A 12,575-nucleotide genomic window follows, 5' to 3' on the forward strand; every position below is an offset into this window, starting at 1 on the left:
AATCCCCAAAACATCTGTAATCTATTCTGCTATCTACAATGCTTGTCACTGATTACCTCTATTTATAGTAGGTGTGCAAATGTTTGCTAAACATAAAAATGAGAGTGGCAAGTGTGCAGCTTGATAGTAGTGAGTGCTCTAATTTCACCATAACTAGTAGGGTAAAGCTGTATAAAATCAAAGTGCATCAGAAAAATATTAAAAGAAATATTCATATTGTAGTCACTTTTCATCCAGTATATAAAAAATTATTTATTTAAATGTAGTAGTTTTACTGCAATTATTATTATTTTTTGCCAACCACTACACTAATTCATCATTTCATAAAGCAAAAATCTGAACAGTCAAACCAATATGGATATTTCCCTTCCTGTACATGACTGCTTATTACTCTTTGAATGCATAATTACTTTGATGTAAATTTAGTAAAACTTTTCATTTTTCTTGTAGCCCTTCAGACTAAAATGAATATCTCATGCTAGATCCAACTCTAATTTAATACCAAGGTAGAATTATTTCCATTTTAACAGTGCTACCCTCAATCCTATGAGCCAACTAATTTCCTAAGTAATTCCATGAAATAATTTTTTATTGACTATTAGATAATATTAATACAGATGGATAATTAAGAGATACTTTAAAATGGTTTTGTAGCACTCTAAACTATTGAGATGCTATTTGGAAAGATTGCATGGTGAAATATATTACCCTCCTGACTATTCACTGGAAGCTCCAGAACTTTATGCTTAATTTTGTTTGATCCGGGATTTCTAAAAGTCAAAAAAATAATTACTGAAATGTATAGAACACACTGAGAAAACTTGTTTTTTTTTCCAGTTTTTTAAAAAAAATATATTGAAGTATAGTTAATTTACAATGTGTTAGTTTCAGGTGTACAGCAAATTGATTCAGTTATACATTACATATATTTATTCTTTTCTAGATTTTTTTTTTCTCATATAGGTTATCACAGAATACTGGGTTGAGTCCCCTGTGCTATACAGTAGGTCCTTGTTGGTTATCTATCTTATGTATAGTAGTGTGTATATGTTCATTACAAGATCCTGATTTATCCCTCCTCCCCATGTTTCTCCTTTGATAACCACAGGTTGTTGTTGTTTTCTTTTAATTTATTTATTTTTATTTATTTTTGGCTGCGTCGGGTCTTCATTGCTCTGTGCGGGCCTTCTCTAGTTGCGGCAAGCGGAGGCTTCTCTTCATCACGGTGCATTGGCTTCTCATTGCCATGGCTTTTCTTGTTGCAGAGCATGGGTTCTAGGCACGTGGGCTTCAGTAGTTGTGGCATACGGTCTCAGTAGGTGTGGCTTGTGGGCTCTAGAGCACAGGCTCAGTAGTTGTGGCACAGGCGCTTAGTTGCTCTGCGTCATGTAGGATCTTCCCGGACCAGGGCTCAAATCCGTATCTCCTGCATTGGCAGGCGAATTCTTAACCTGTGTCTCCTGAATTGGCAGGTGAATTATTAACCTCTGTGCCACCAGGGAAGCCCAGAAGTTTGTTTTTTGATATCTGTAAGTCTGTTTCTGTTTTGTAAATAAGTTCACTTGTATCATTTTTAAAATTAGATTCCCCATATGAGCGATATCATATGATATTTGTCTTTCTCTGTCTGACTTTCTTCACTTAGTATGATAATCTCTAGGTCCATCCATGTTGCTGCAAATGGCATTATTCATTCCTTTTTATGTCTGAGTAATATTCCATTGTATATATGTACCACATCTTCTTTAACTACTCTTCTGTCAATGGACATTTAGATTGCTTTCATGTCTTGGCTATTGTAAATAGTGCTGCAATGAACATTGGGGTACATGTATCTTTTTGAATTATGGTTATCTCCAGATATATGCCCAGAAGTGGAATTGCTGGATCATATGGTAGTTCTATTTTTAGTTTTCTAAGGAACCTCCACCCTGTTCTCCATAATGGTAGTACCAATTTACATTTTCACCAACAGTGTAGAAAGGTTCCTTTTTCTCTACACCCTCTCCAGCACTTATTGTTTGTGAACTTTTTGATGATCGTCATTCTGACCAGTGTGAGGTGATACCTTATTGTAGTTTTGATTTGCACTTCTCTGATAATTAGTGATGTTGAGCATATTTTCATGTGCTTTTTAGCCATCTGCATGTGTTGAGAAAACTTGTTTTGAAGGATAACTTATTATGTCTAGAAAATTTATAAATAAATCTAATGCATAGGACAAATACACATCTTTTTTTATTTCCTGTACATAATACATTTGATAATAGTAGTGATGGGGTAAACAATATAATTTATATTTATTTGTATAGTGATATTAAATTTCTATTTTTGAAAATGGTTTGGCATAAAATCAAATTAGATTAACTATTTGTGTTTATTTCAATCAAAGTTACACACGCATGCATTTTAAGCAACCATTTAAATGATTCTAGCTAAAATTAAATAAGTCTACTATAGCCTATCTCTCCTGCTGATTAGAACAGAAAACTCTGAACAAAATACAAAAAGCAATTACCCAACAGAGAAGATTCTGTTGGAGAAGAACATGGTGTTGTAAGAAGCATTGGAATCTGTCTCCCCACCTAGACAACAATCACATTGGCAGAATCTGAAAAAGGCCTATTGACAGATCTATGACAAAAATACTTTAAAGCAACTGTCTTAATGATGTTTAAAGAACTAAAAGAAGATGTGAACGAAGTTAGAGAATGATTAATAAGCAAAATGGAAATATCAATAAAGACAGAAAATATTTTTTAAAAATATTCTGGATGTGAAAAATACAATTTCTGAAATGAAAATTTTACTGGAGGGATTTGGAGACAGATTTATCAATGCAGAAGAAATAATCAGTGAACTTGAAGATAGGACAATAATTATTCATTATAAAGAACATAAAGAAAAAAGACTGAAAAAAGTAATCAGAGCCTTAGGAATTCATGGGGCACAATCAAACAGATCCAGATATTCACTGTGGGAGTTCCAGAAAGTAAAGAGAGAGAGATAAATTAATGGCTGTAAACTTCCCAGATTTAATCAAAGACATAACTAAAAACACCAAAGAAGTTCAACAAACTCCAAATAAGATTAACCCCAAAAGGCACATGCCTAGACATTTTAATCAACCTTTAGAAATTGAAAGAAAAAGAAAGAATCTTGTAATCAGCCAGAGAGAATTGACTTTTTACATGCAAGGAATCCTCAAAAGATTATTAGCAGATTTTTCACCAAAAAATGTGGAGGCTAGAGAGCAGTGGACCAGTATATTCAAAGAGCTAAAAAAAAAAAAAAGTTAACCCAGAATCCTATATCCACCAAAAATGTTCTTTAAGAGTGAGGGAGAATATATGATTATCCCGTTAAATAAAAGTTGAAGGTTTCTTACCACCAGACCTGACCTATAAAAATGGTCATGAGAGTCCTTCAGGATGATATAAAATGACACTAGACAATAACTTGAAGTCATGTGAATAAATAAAGAACTTGATAATTTAAAAAACATGGACAGTACTTTAAATTCATAAAATACATAAAGCTAGTAATATTGTAATAATGGTTTTTAACTCCACTATGTTTTGCATGTGATTTCAGAGACTAATACAATTTTTTAAAAATTATCTAAATGCTAATAATCCATATTTTGTTTTCTGCATAATTTAAGAGATTAACATTAAAAAAAATTATAAGTTTATGTTTTGGGACACACAATGTATAAAGACATAATATTGTGACATCAAAAAACAAAAGGGGTGTGGGTAGAGCTGTAAAGGAGTAAAGGTTTTGTATGTTATTGAAGTTAAGATAGTAATAATTCAAATTAATGTGTTATAAATTTAGGATGTTAGATATAGTCTCCATGGAAACCCCAAAATAGCTGTAGAATATATACAGAAGGAAATAAAGAAATTTAAACATTTTCCTACAAAAAAAATTAAACTCAAAAAAGTCAATAATGCAGGAAATGGGGAACAAAATGTATAAGGCATACAAAAAATAAATAGCAAAATGACAGAAGTAAGTCTCTCCTTACTGGTGATCACTTTAAATGTTAAAGGATTAAACTCTCCAATGAAAGACAGAGAATGGTAAAATGGATGAAAACCTGATCCAATTTTATGCTATCTACAAGAGACTCTAGATCCAAATACAAATATATTGAAAATAAAGAGATGGTAAATGATATTCTATGCAATAGTTCCATGCAAAAGAGAACAGCAGTGGCTATACCAGTATCAGAAAAAAATAGGCTTTAAATCAAAATTAAAAGAGACAAAGACAATAGATATTAATAAAAGGTTTAATACAGCCAGAAGATTTAATAATTATAAATATTTATGCATCTAATAACACACCATCAAAATATATAAAGCAAAAAATAAATATGAGAGAACTTAAAGGACAAGTAGAAAATTCAGCGAAAATGGTTGAAAATTTCAATACCCCACTCTCAATAATGTATGCAACAACAATACAGAAGATAAGTAAGGAAACAGAGGAATTAAACAATATAAGAAACCAACTAGATCTAACAAACATATAGAGAACACTCTACCCAATAACAAAAGCATACAAATTCTTCTCAAGAGAACATGAGACATTTTTCAGGATAGACATATGTCAGGCTACAAATTAGAATCTCAGTAGACCTCAAAAAGATATTGAACAAAGTAACTTCCAAACTACAATTGGAGAAAGCTAGAAATCAATAATAGCAATAAAACCAGAAAATTCACAAATTGTTGGAAATTAAGCAACACACTATTAAACAATCAATGGATGAAAGAAAAAGTCACAAGGGAAATTAGAAGATACAAGGAGATTAGTGAAAATGAAAACACAGCACACCAAAACATAGGAAGCACGGTGAACAAGTATAAGGGGAAATTTTAGAGTTATAAATGCTTACATTAAAAAAGAAAAAAGATATCAAATCAACAACCTAACTTTACAATTTAAAGAACTAGCAAAAAAAGTATAAACTAAATCCAGGGCTTCCCTGGTGGCACAGTGGTTGAGAGTCCGCCTGCTGATACAGGGGACACGGGTTCGTGCCCCGGTCTGGGAAGATCCCACATGCCGAGGAGCGGTTGGGCCTGTAAGCCATGGCCGCTGAGCCTGCGTGTCTGGAGCCTGTGCTCCACAACGGGAGAGACCACAACAGTAAGAGGCCCGCATACCGCAAAAAAAAAAAAAAAAAAGTATAAACTAAATCCAAAAGTAGCAGAAGGAAGGAATAATAAAAATTAGACCTGAAATAGAGAATAAAAAACAGTAGAAAATCAATAAAACTAATAGTTGATTCTTTGAAAAGATCAACATATTTACAAATATTTAGTTAGTGAGAACAAGGGAAAAAGAGAAGATTCAAATTACTAAAATTAGAAATTGAAGTGGGCCGTTAATACTGATTATGTAGAAATAAAAATGATTACAAGAGTGTACTATGATTAATTGTACACAAACATTGGACAACCTACATAAAATAGAGAAATTTGTAACAACACCAACCCACAAAAATTAAATCATGAAGAAATTGAAAATTTGAATAGACCTATAACAAGTAAGAAGATTGAATCAATAATCAAAAATCTGCCAAAATGAAAAACCCTGGACCTGATTGTTTTATTGGTGAATTCTACCAAACATATAAAGAAGAACTACCACGAATCCCTCTCAAACTTTTCCAAAATATTGAAGAGAAGGAAACACTTCCCAACTTATTCTATGAGGCCAGCATTATTCTGATAACAAATCCAGGCCAAAATACTGAAAAAAAAAACGAATACTATATGTCAATATCCCTGATAAGCATTGATACAAAATTCCTTAATAAAATACCAAAAAAACAAATTCAGCAGCATATTAAAGGAATTAGATAACAAGACCAAGTACAAACTATTCCTGGAAAGCAACAGTTGTTCAACCTGCAAAACCAATCAGTAATACACTACATTTACTAAATGAAAGGAAAAAAAACACGTAATCATATTATTTGATGGAGAAAAAGCATTTGACAAAATTCAACACATTTTTATGATAAAAAAAAAACACTTAAAATAGGAATAGAAGGAAACTACCTCAACATAATGAAAGCCATATATGAAATATCCACAGTGAACTATACTCAATGGTGGAAAACTGAAAGGTTTTCCTTTAAGATCAGGAAAAAGGTAGGGATGCTTACTTTCATCACTTTTATTCAACACAGTACTGGAAGTTCTAACAAGAGAAATTAGGCAAGACAAATAAATAAAAGTCATCCAAATTAGAAGGGAAGTAAAATTGTCTCTGTTTAAAATTTATACAATTTTATATGTATAATCTCTAAAGAGTGCACACACACAAAAATGGTTAGAACAAATAAATTAGGCTAATAAATTTTGTCAAATAGTTTTTCTCCATCAAATGAGATGATCATGGTTTTTTCTCCCTTTATTTGGTTAGAACTAATAAAAGTTAGAACTAGTAAAGTAGAAGGATACAAAGTCAAAAGACAAAGGCAGTTGCATTTCTGTACACTAAAAATAAACAATCTGAAAAGGAAATTAAGAAAACTATCCCATTTATAATAACATCCAAAAGAATAAATACTTAGGAAGAATAAATACTTAGGTGTAAGTTTTGTACCATGATACAAAACATTGCTTAAAGAAATTAAAGGAGACATAAATAAATAAAACATCACATGTTCATGTATAGGAAGACTTAATGCTGTTAACATGCCAATACTATGTGAAGTGATCCACAGATTCAATGTAATCTATCAAAATTCCAATGATTTTTTGTAGAAATAGAAGATCCTATTCAAAAATTTATATGGACTCTCAAGGCATGCTGACTAGCCAAAACAATCTTAGAAAACAAAGTGGGAGGACTCACATTTCCTGATTTCAAAACCTGTTACAAAACTAATCAAGAGTGTGGTACTGGTATAAAGATAGACATATAGACCATTAGAATAGACAAATGAGAAATAAACCTTTACATATATGTTCAAATGATTTTCAACAAGGGTGCCAATACCATTTAATGGGGAAAGGACAATATTTTCAATAAATGCTGCTGGGAAAACATTATATCCACATGCAAAAGAATGAATTTGGACTCTTACCTAGCACCGTATATAAAAATTAACCCAAAATGGACCAAAGACCTAAATATAAGAGCTAAAACAGCAAAACTCTTAGAAGAAAACATAGAGGAAAAGCTTCACAACATTACATTTGGCAATAATTTCTTGGATATATCACTAAAGGCACAGGTAACAAAAGAAAAAAATGGACAAATCAGACTTCATGAAAATTTTGTTTTTAATTTGTTCATCAAAAGTTACTATTGACAGTAAAAATACAGTCCATAGGATGAGAGAAAATATTTGCAAATTGTATATCTGGTAAGGGATTAATATCTAGAATATATAACTAACCCAAACTAAACAACAAGAAAACAAACAGCCCAGTTTAAAAATGGGCAAAGGACTGGAATAGACATTTTTTCCAAAGATGATAAGCAAATGGTCGATAAGGATCTGAAATGATACTCAACATCATTAATTCCTGGGAAAATGCAAATCAAAATTATGAGATACCACCTCACACTCACTGAGATGGCTAGCATAACAAAAAACAAAACAAAGACAAAACTAAAACAAGTGTTAGTAAAGATGGGAATCCTCCATGGGAACACACACTTCTTTACTTTTGTCTAGCTGTAGCCACCTCCTTGTGGAACATTTGTGCATTGTTGGTGGGAATGTAAAGTTGTGCAGCTGCTATGGAAAATAATATGGCAGTTCCTTAAAAAAATTTATAGAATTATCATATGATCCATCAATTCCTCTTCTGGTTATACACCAAAACATATTGAAAGCAGGTCTTGAAGAGATGTTTGTACACTCATGATCATAGTAACATTATTCAAAATAGCTGAAATGTGAAAGCAACAAAATAGTCTATCAACAGATAAATGGATAAGTAGAATATGGTACATATGTGCAATGGAATATTATTCTGTCCTAAAAAGGAAGGAAATTCTGACATATGCTACAACATGGATGAACACTGAGGATATTATTCTAGGTGAAATAATTTAGTCACAAAAATACAAATACTTTATTATTTTACTTATTTGAAGTACTTAGAGTAGTCAAAATCATAGAGACAGAAAGAGGAGCTATGGTTGCCCTTGGCTGGGTATTGGGGGAAATAGAAAGTTATTAATTAATTGGTATAGAGTTTTAGTTTTACAAACTGAAAAATTCAGAGATATATGGTGGTGATGGTTGCACAATATTTTTAATATATTTAATACCACTGAATTGTACACATAAAAATTAAGATGGTAAATTTTACATTATATGTACTTTATCACAATAAAAACATTAAAAAAAATTACCTGAGGACTATTAAAAGTAATCAAGGGGGGGACCTTGAAGATGGCAGAAGAGTAAGACGCGGAGATCACCTTCCTCCCCACAGATACACCAGAAATACATCTACACGTGGAACAACTCCTACAGAACACCTACTGAAGGCTGGCAGAAGACCTCAGACCTCCCAAAAGGCAAGAAACTCCCCACGTACCTGGGTAGGGCAAAAGAAAGAAAAAACAGAGACAAAAGAATAGGGACGGCACCTGCACCAGTGGGAGGGAGCTGTGAAGGAGGAAAAGTTTCCACACACTAGGAAGCACCTTCGCCGGCGGAGACTGCGGGAGGCGGAGGGGGGAGCTTCGAAGCCGCGGAGGAGTGCACAGCAACGGGTGTGGAGGGCAAAGCGGAAAGATTCCCGCAGAGAGGCTCGGTGCGGACCGGCACTTACCAGCCTGAGAGGCTTGTCTGCTCACCCGCCGGGGCGGGCAGGGCTGCGAGCTGAGGCACGGGTTTCGGTTTCGGACGGAGCGCAGGGAGAGGACTGGGGTTGGCTGCTTGAACATAGCCTGAAGGGGTTAGTGCACCACGGCTAGCCGGGAGGGAGTCCGGGAAAAAGTCTGCACCTGCCGAAGAGGCAAGAGACTTTTTCTTCCCTCGTTTCGTGGTGCACGAGGAGAGGGGTTTAAGAGCGCTGCTTAAAGGAACTCCAGAGACGGGCACGAGCCGCGGCTAAAAGCACGGACCCCAGGGACGGGCGGGAGACACTAAGGCTGCTGCTGCCACCACCAAGGGGTCTGTGTGCGAGCACAGGTCACTCTCCACACCCCTCTTCCGCGGAGCCTGTGCAGCCCGCCACTGCCAGGTTCCCGGGATCCAGGGACAACTTCCCCGGGAGAACGCACGGCGGGCCTCAGGCTGGTGCAACGTCACACCGGCCTCTGCCGCCGCAGGGCCGCCCCGCACACATGCCCCTCCCTCCCCCTCCTCCCCCCGGCCTGAGTGCGCCAGGGCCCCCGAATCAGTGGCTCCTTTAACCCCATCCTGTCTGAGCAAAAAACAGACGCCCTCCAGCGACCTACACGCAGAGGCAGGGCCAAATCCAAAGCTGAGCCCCTGTGAGCTGTGAGAACAAAGAAGAGAAAGGGAAATCTCTCCCAGCAGCCTCAGAAGCAGCAGATTAAAGCTCCACAATCAACTTGATGTACCCTGCATCTGTGGAATACATGAGTAGACAACGAGTCATCCCAAATTGAGGAGGTGGGCTTCGAGAGCAAGATCTATGATTTTTTCCCGTTTTCCTCTTTTTGTGAATGTGTATGTGTATGCTTCTGTGTGAGCTCTTGTCTGTGTAGTTTTGCTTCCACCATTTGTCCTAGGGTTCTATCCGTCCATGTTTTTTTAAAAAAATTTTTCCTTAATAATTAATTTTAATAACTTTATTATACTTTACCTTCGTTCTTTCTTTCTTTCTTTCCTTCCTTCCTTCCCTCCTTTAGACAACGAATATCCCAAATTGAGGAGGTGGTCTCTGAGAGCAAGATTTATTATTTTTTCCCCTTTACCTCTTTTTGTGAGGGTGCATGTGTATGCTTCTGTGTAAGATTTTGTCTGTATAGCTTTGCTTCCAGCATTTGTCCTAAGGTTCTATCCGTCCCTTTCTTTTTTTTTCTAAATAAGTATTTTTTAATTCAATAACTTTATTATACTTTATTTTACTGTATCTTCTTTCTTTCTGTCTTTTTTCCTTCTTTACCTCCTTCCTTCCTCCCTCCTTCCCTCCCTCCCTCCTTTCTTTCCTTCTTGCCTTCTTTGCTTCTTCCTTTCCTTCTTTCTTCCTTCCTTCCTTTCTTTCTTTCTTTCTTTCTTTCTTTCTTTCTTTCTTTCCTTCCTTCCTTCCTTCTTTCTTTCTTTCTTTCTTTCTTTCTTTCTTTCTTTCTTTCTTTCTTTCTTTCTTTCTTCCTTCCTTCCTTCCTTCCTTCCTTCCTTTCCTTCTTTCTTTCTTCATACTTCTACTAATTCTCTCTACTTTTTCTCCCTTTTATTCTGAGTCGTGTGGATGAAAGGCTCTTGGTTCTGCAGCCAGGAGTCAGGGCTCTGCCTCTGAGGTAGGAGAGCCAACTTCAGGACACTGGTCAACAAGAGAACTCCCAGCTCCACATAATATCAAACAGCGAAAATCTGCCAGAGACTTCCATCTTAACACCAGCACACAGCTTCACTCAACGACCAGCAAGCTACAGTGCTGGACAACCTATGCCAAACAACTAGCAAAACAGGAACACAGCCCTACCCATTAGCAGAGAGACTGCCTAAAATCATAATAAGACCACAGACACCCCAAAACACACCACCAGACGTGAACCTGCCCACCAGAGAGACAAGATCCACCCTCATCCGCCACAACACAGGCACTAGTCCCCTCCACCAGGAAGCCTACACAACCCACTGAACCAACCTTAGCCACTAGAGACAGACATCAAAAAAAGCGGGAACTATGAACCTGCAGCCTGCAAAAAGGAGACCCCAAACACAGTAAGATAAGCAAAATGAGAAGACAGAAAAACACACAGCAGATAAAGGAGCAAGATAAAAATGCACCAGACCTAACAAATGAAGAGGAAGTAGGTAGTCTACCTGAAAAAGAATTCAGAATAATGATAGTAAGGATGATCTGAAATCTTGGAAATAGAATGGACAAAATGCAAGAAACAGTTAACAAGGACCTAGAAGAAATGAAGTTAAAACAAACAATGATGAACAACACAAGAAATGAAATTAAAAATACTCTAGATGGGATCAATAGCAGAATAACTGAGGCAGAAGAACGGATAAGTGACCTGGAAGATAAAATAGTGGAAATAACTACTGCAGAGCAGAATAAAGAAAAAAGAATGAAAAGAACTGAGGACAGTCTCAGAGACCTCTGGGACAACATGAAATGCACCAACATATGAATTATAGGGGTTCCAGAAAAAGAAGAGAAAAAGAAAGGAACTGAGAAAATATTTGAAGAGATTATAGTCGAAAAATTCCATAATATGGGAAAGGAAATAGTTAATCAAGTCCAGGAAACACAGAGTCCCATACAGGATAAATCCAAGGAGAAATACACCAAGACACATATTAATCAAACTGTCAAAATTAAATACAAAGAAAGCATATTAAAAGCAGCAAGGGAAAAACAACAAATAACTCACAAGGGAATCCCCATAAGGTTAACAGCTGATCTCTCAGCAGAAACTCTACAAGCCAGAAGGAGTGGCAGGGCACACTGAAAGTGATGAAGGAGAAAAAGCTGCAACCAAGATTACTCTACCTAGCAAGGATCTCATTCAGATTTGATGGAGAAATTAAAACCTTTACAGACAAGCAAAAGCTGAGAGAGTTCAGCACCACAAAACCAGCTTTACAGCAAATGCTAAAGGAACTTCTCTAGACAAGAAACACAAGAGAAGGAAAAGACCTATAATAACGAACTGAAAACAATTTAGAAAATGGGAATAGGAACGTACATATCGATAATTACCTTAAATGTAATGGACTAAATGCTCCCACCAAAAGACACAGATTGGCTGAATGGATACAAAAACAAGACCCTTATATATGCTGTCTATAAGAGACCCTCTTCAGACCTAGAGACACATACAGACTGAAAGTAAGGGGATGGAAAAAGATATTCCTTGCAAATGGAAACCAAAAGAAAGCTGGAGTAGCAATTCTCATATCAGACAAAATAGACTTTAAAATAAGGACTATTAAAAGAGACAAAGAAGGACACTACATAATGATCAAGGGATCGATCCAAGAAGAAGATATAACAATTGTAAATATTTATGCACCCAACATAGGAGCACCTCAATACATAAGGCAAATACTAACAGCCATAAAAGGGGAAATCGACAGTAACACATTCATAGTAGGGGACTTAAACACCCCACTTTCACCCATGGACAGATCATCCAAAATGAAAATAAATAAGGAAACACAAGCTTTAAGTGATACATTAAACAAGATGGACTTAATTGATATTTATAGGACATTCCATCCAAAAACAACAGGATACACATTTTTCTCAAGTGCTCATGGAGCATTCTCCAGGATAGATTATGTCTTGGGTCACAAATCAAGCCTTGGTAAATTTAAGAAAATTGAAATTGTATCAACTATCTTTTACGACCACAACGCCATGAGACTAGATATC

Source organism: Leucopleurus acutus (genome assembly GCF_964270905.1).
Source record: "Leucopleurus acutus genome assembly, chromosome: 2".
Taxonomy (NCBI): Eukaryota; Metazoa; Chordata; class Mammalia; order Artiodactyla; family Delphinidae; genus Leucopleurus; species Leucopleurus acutus.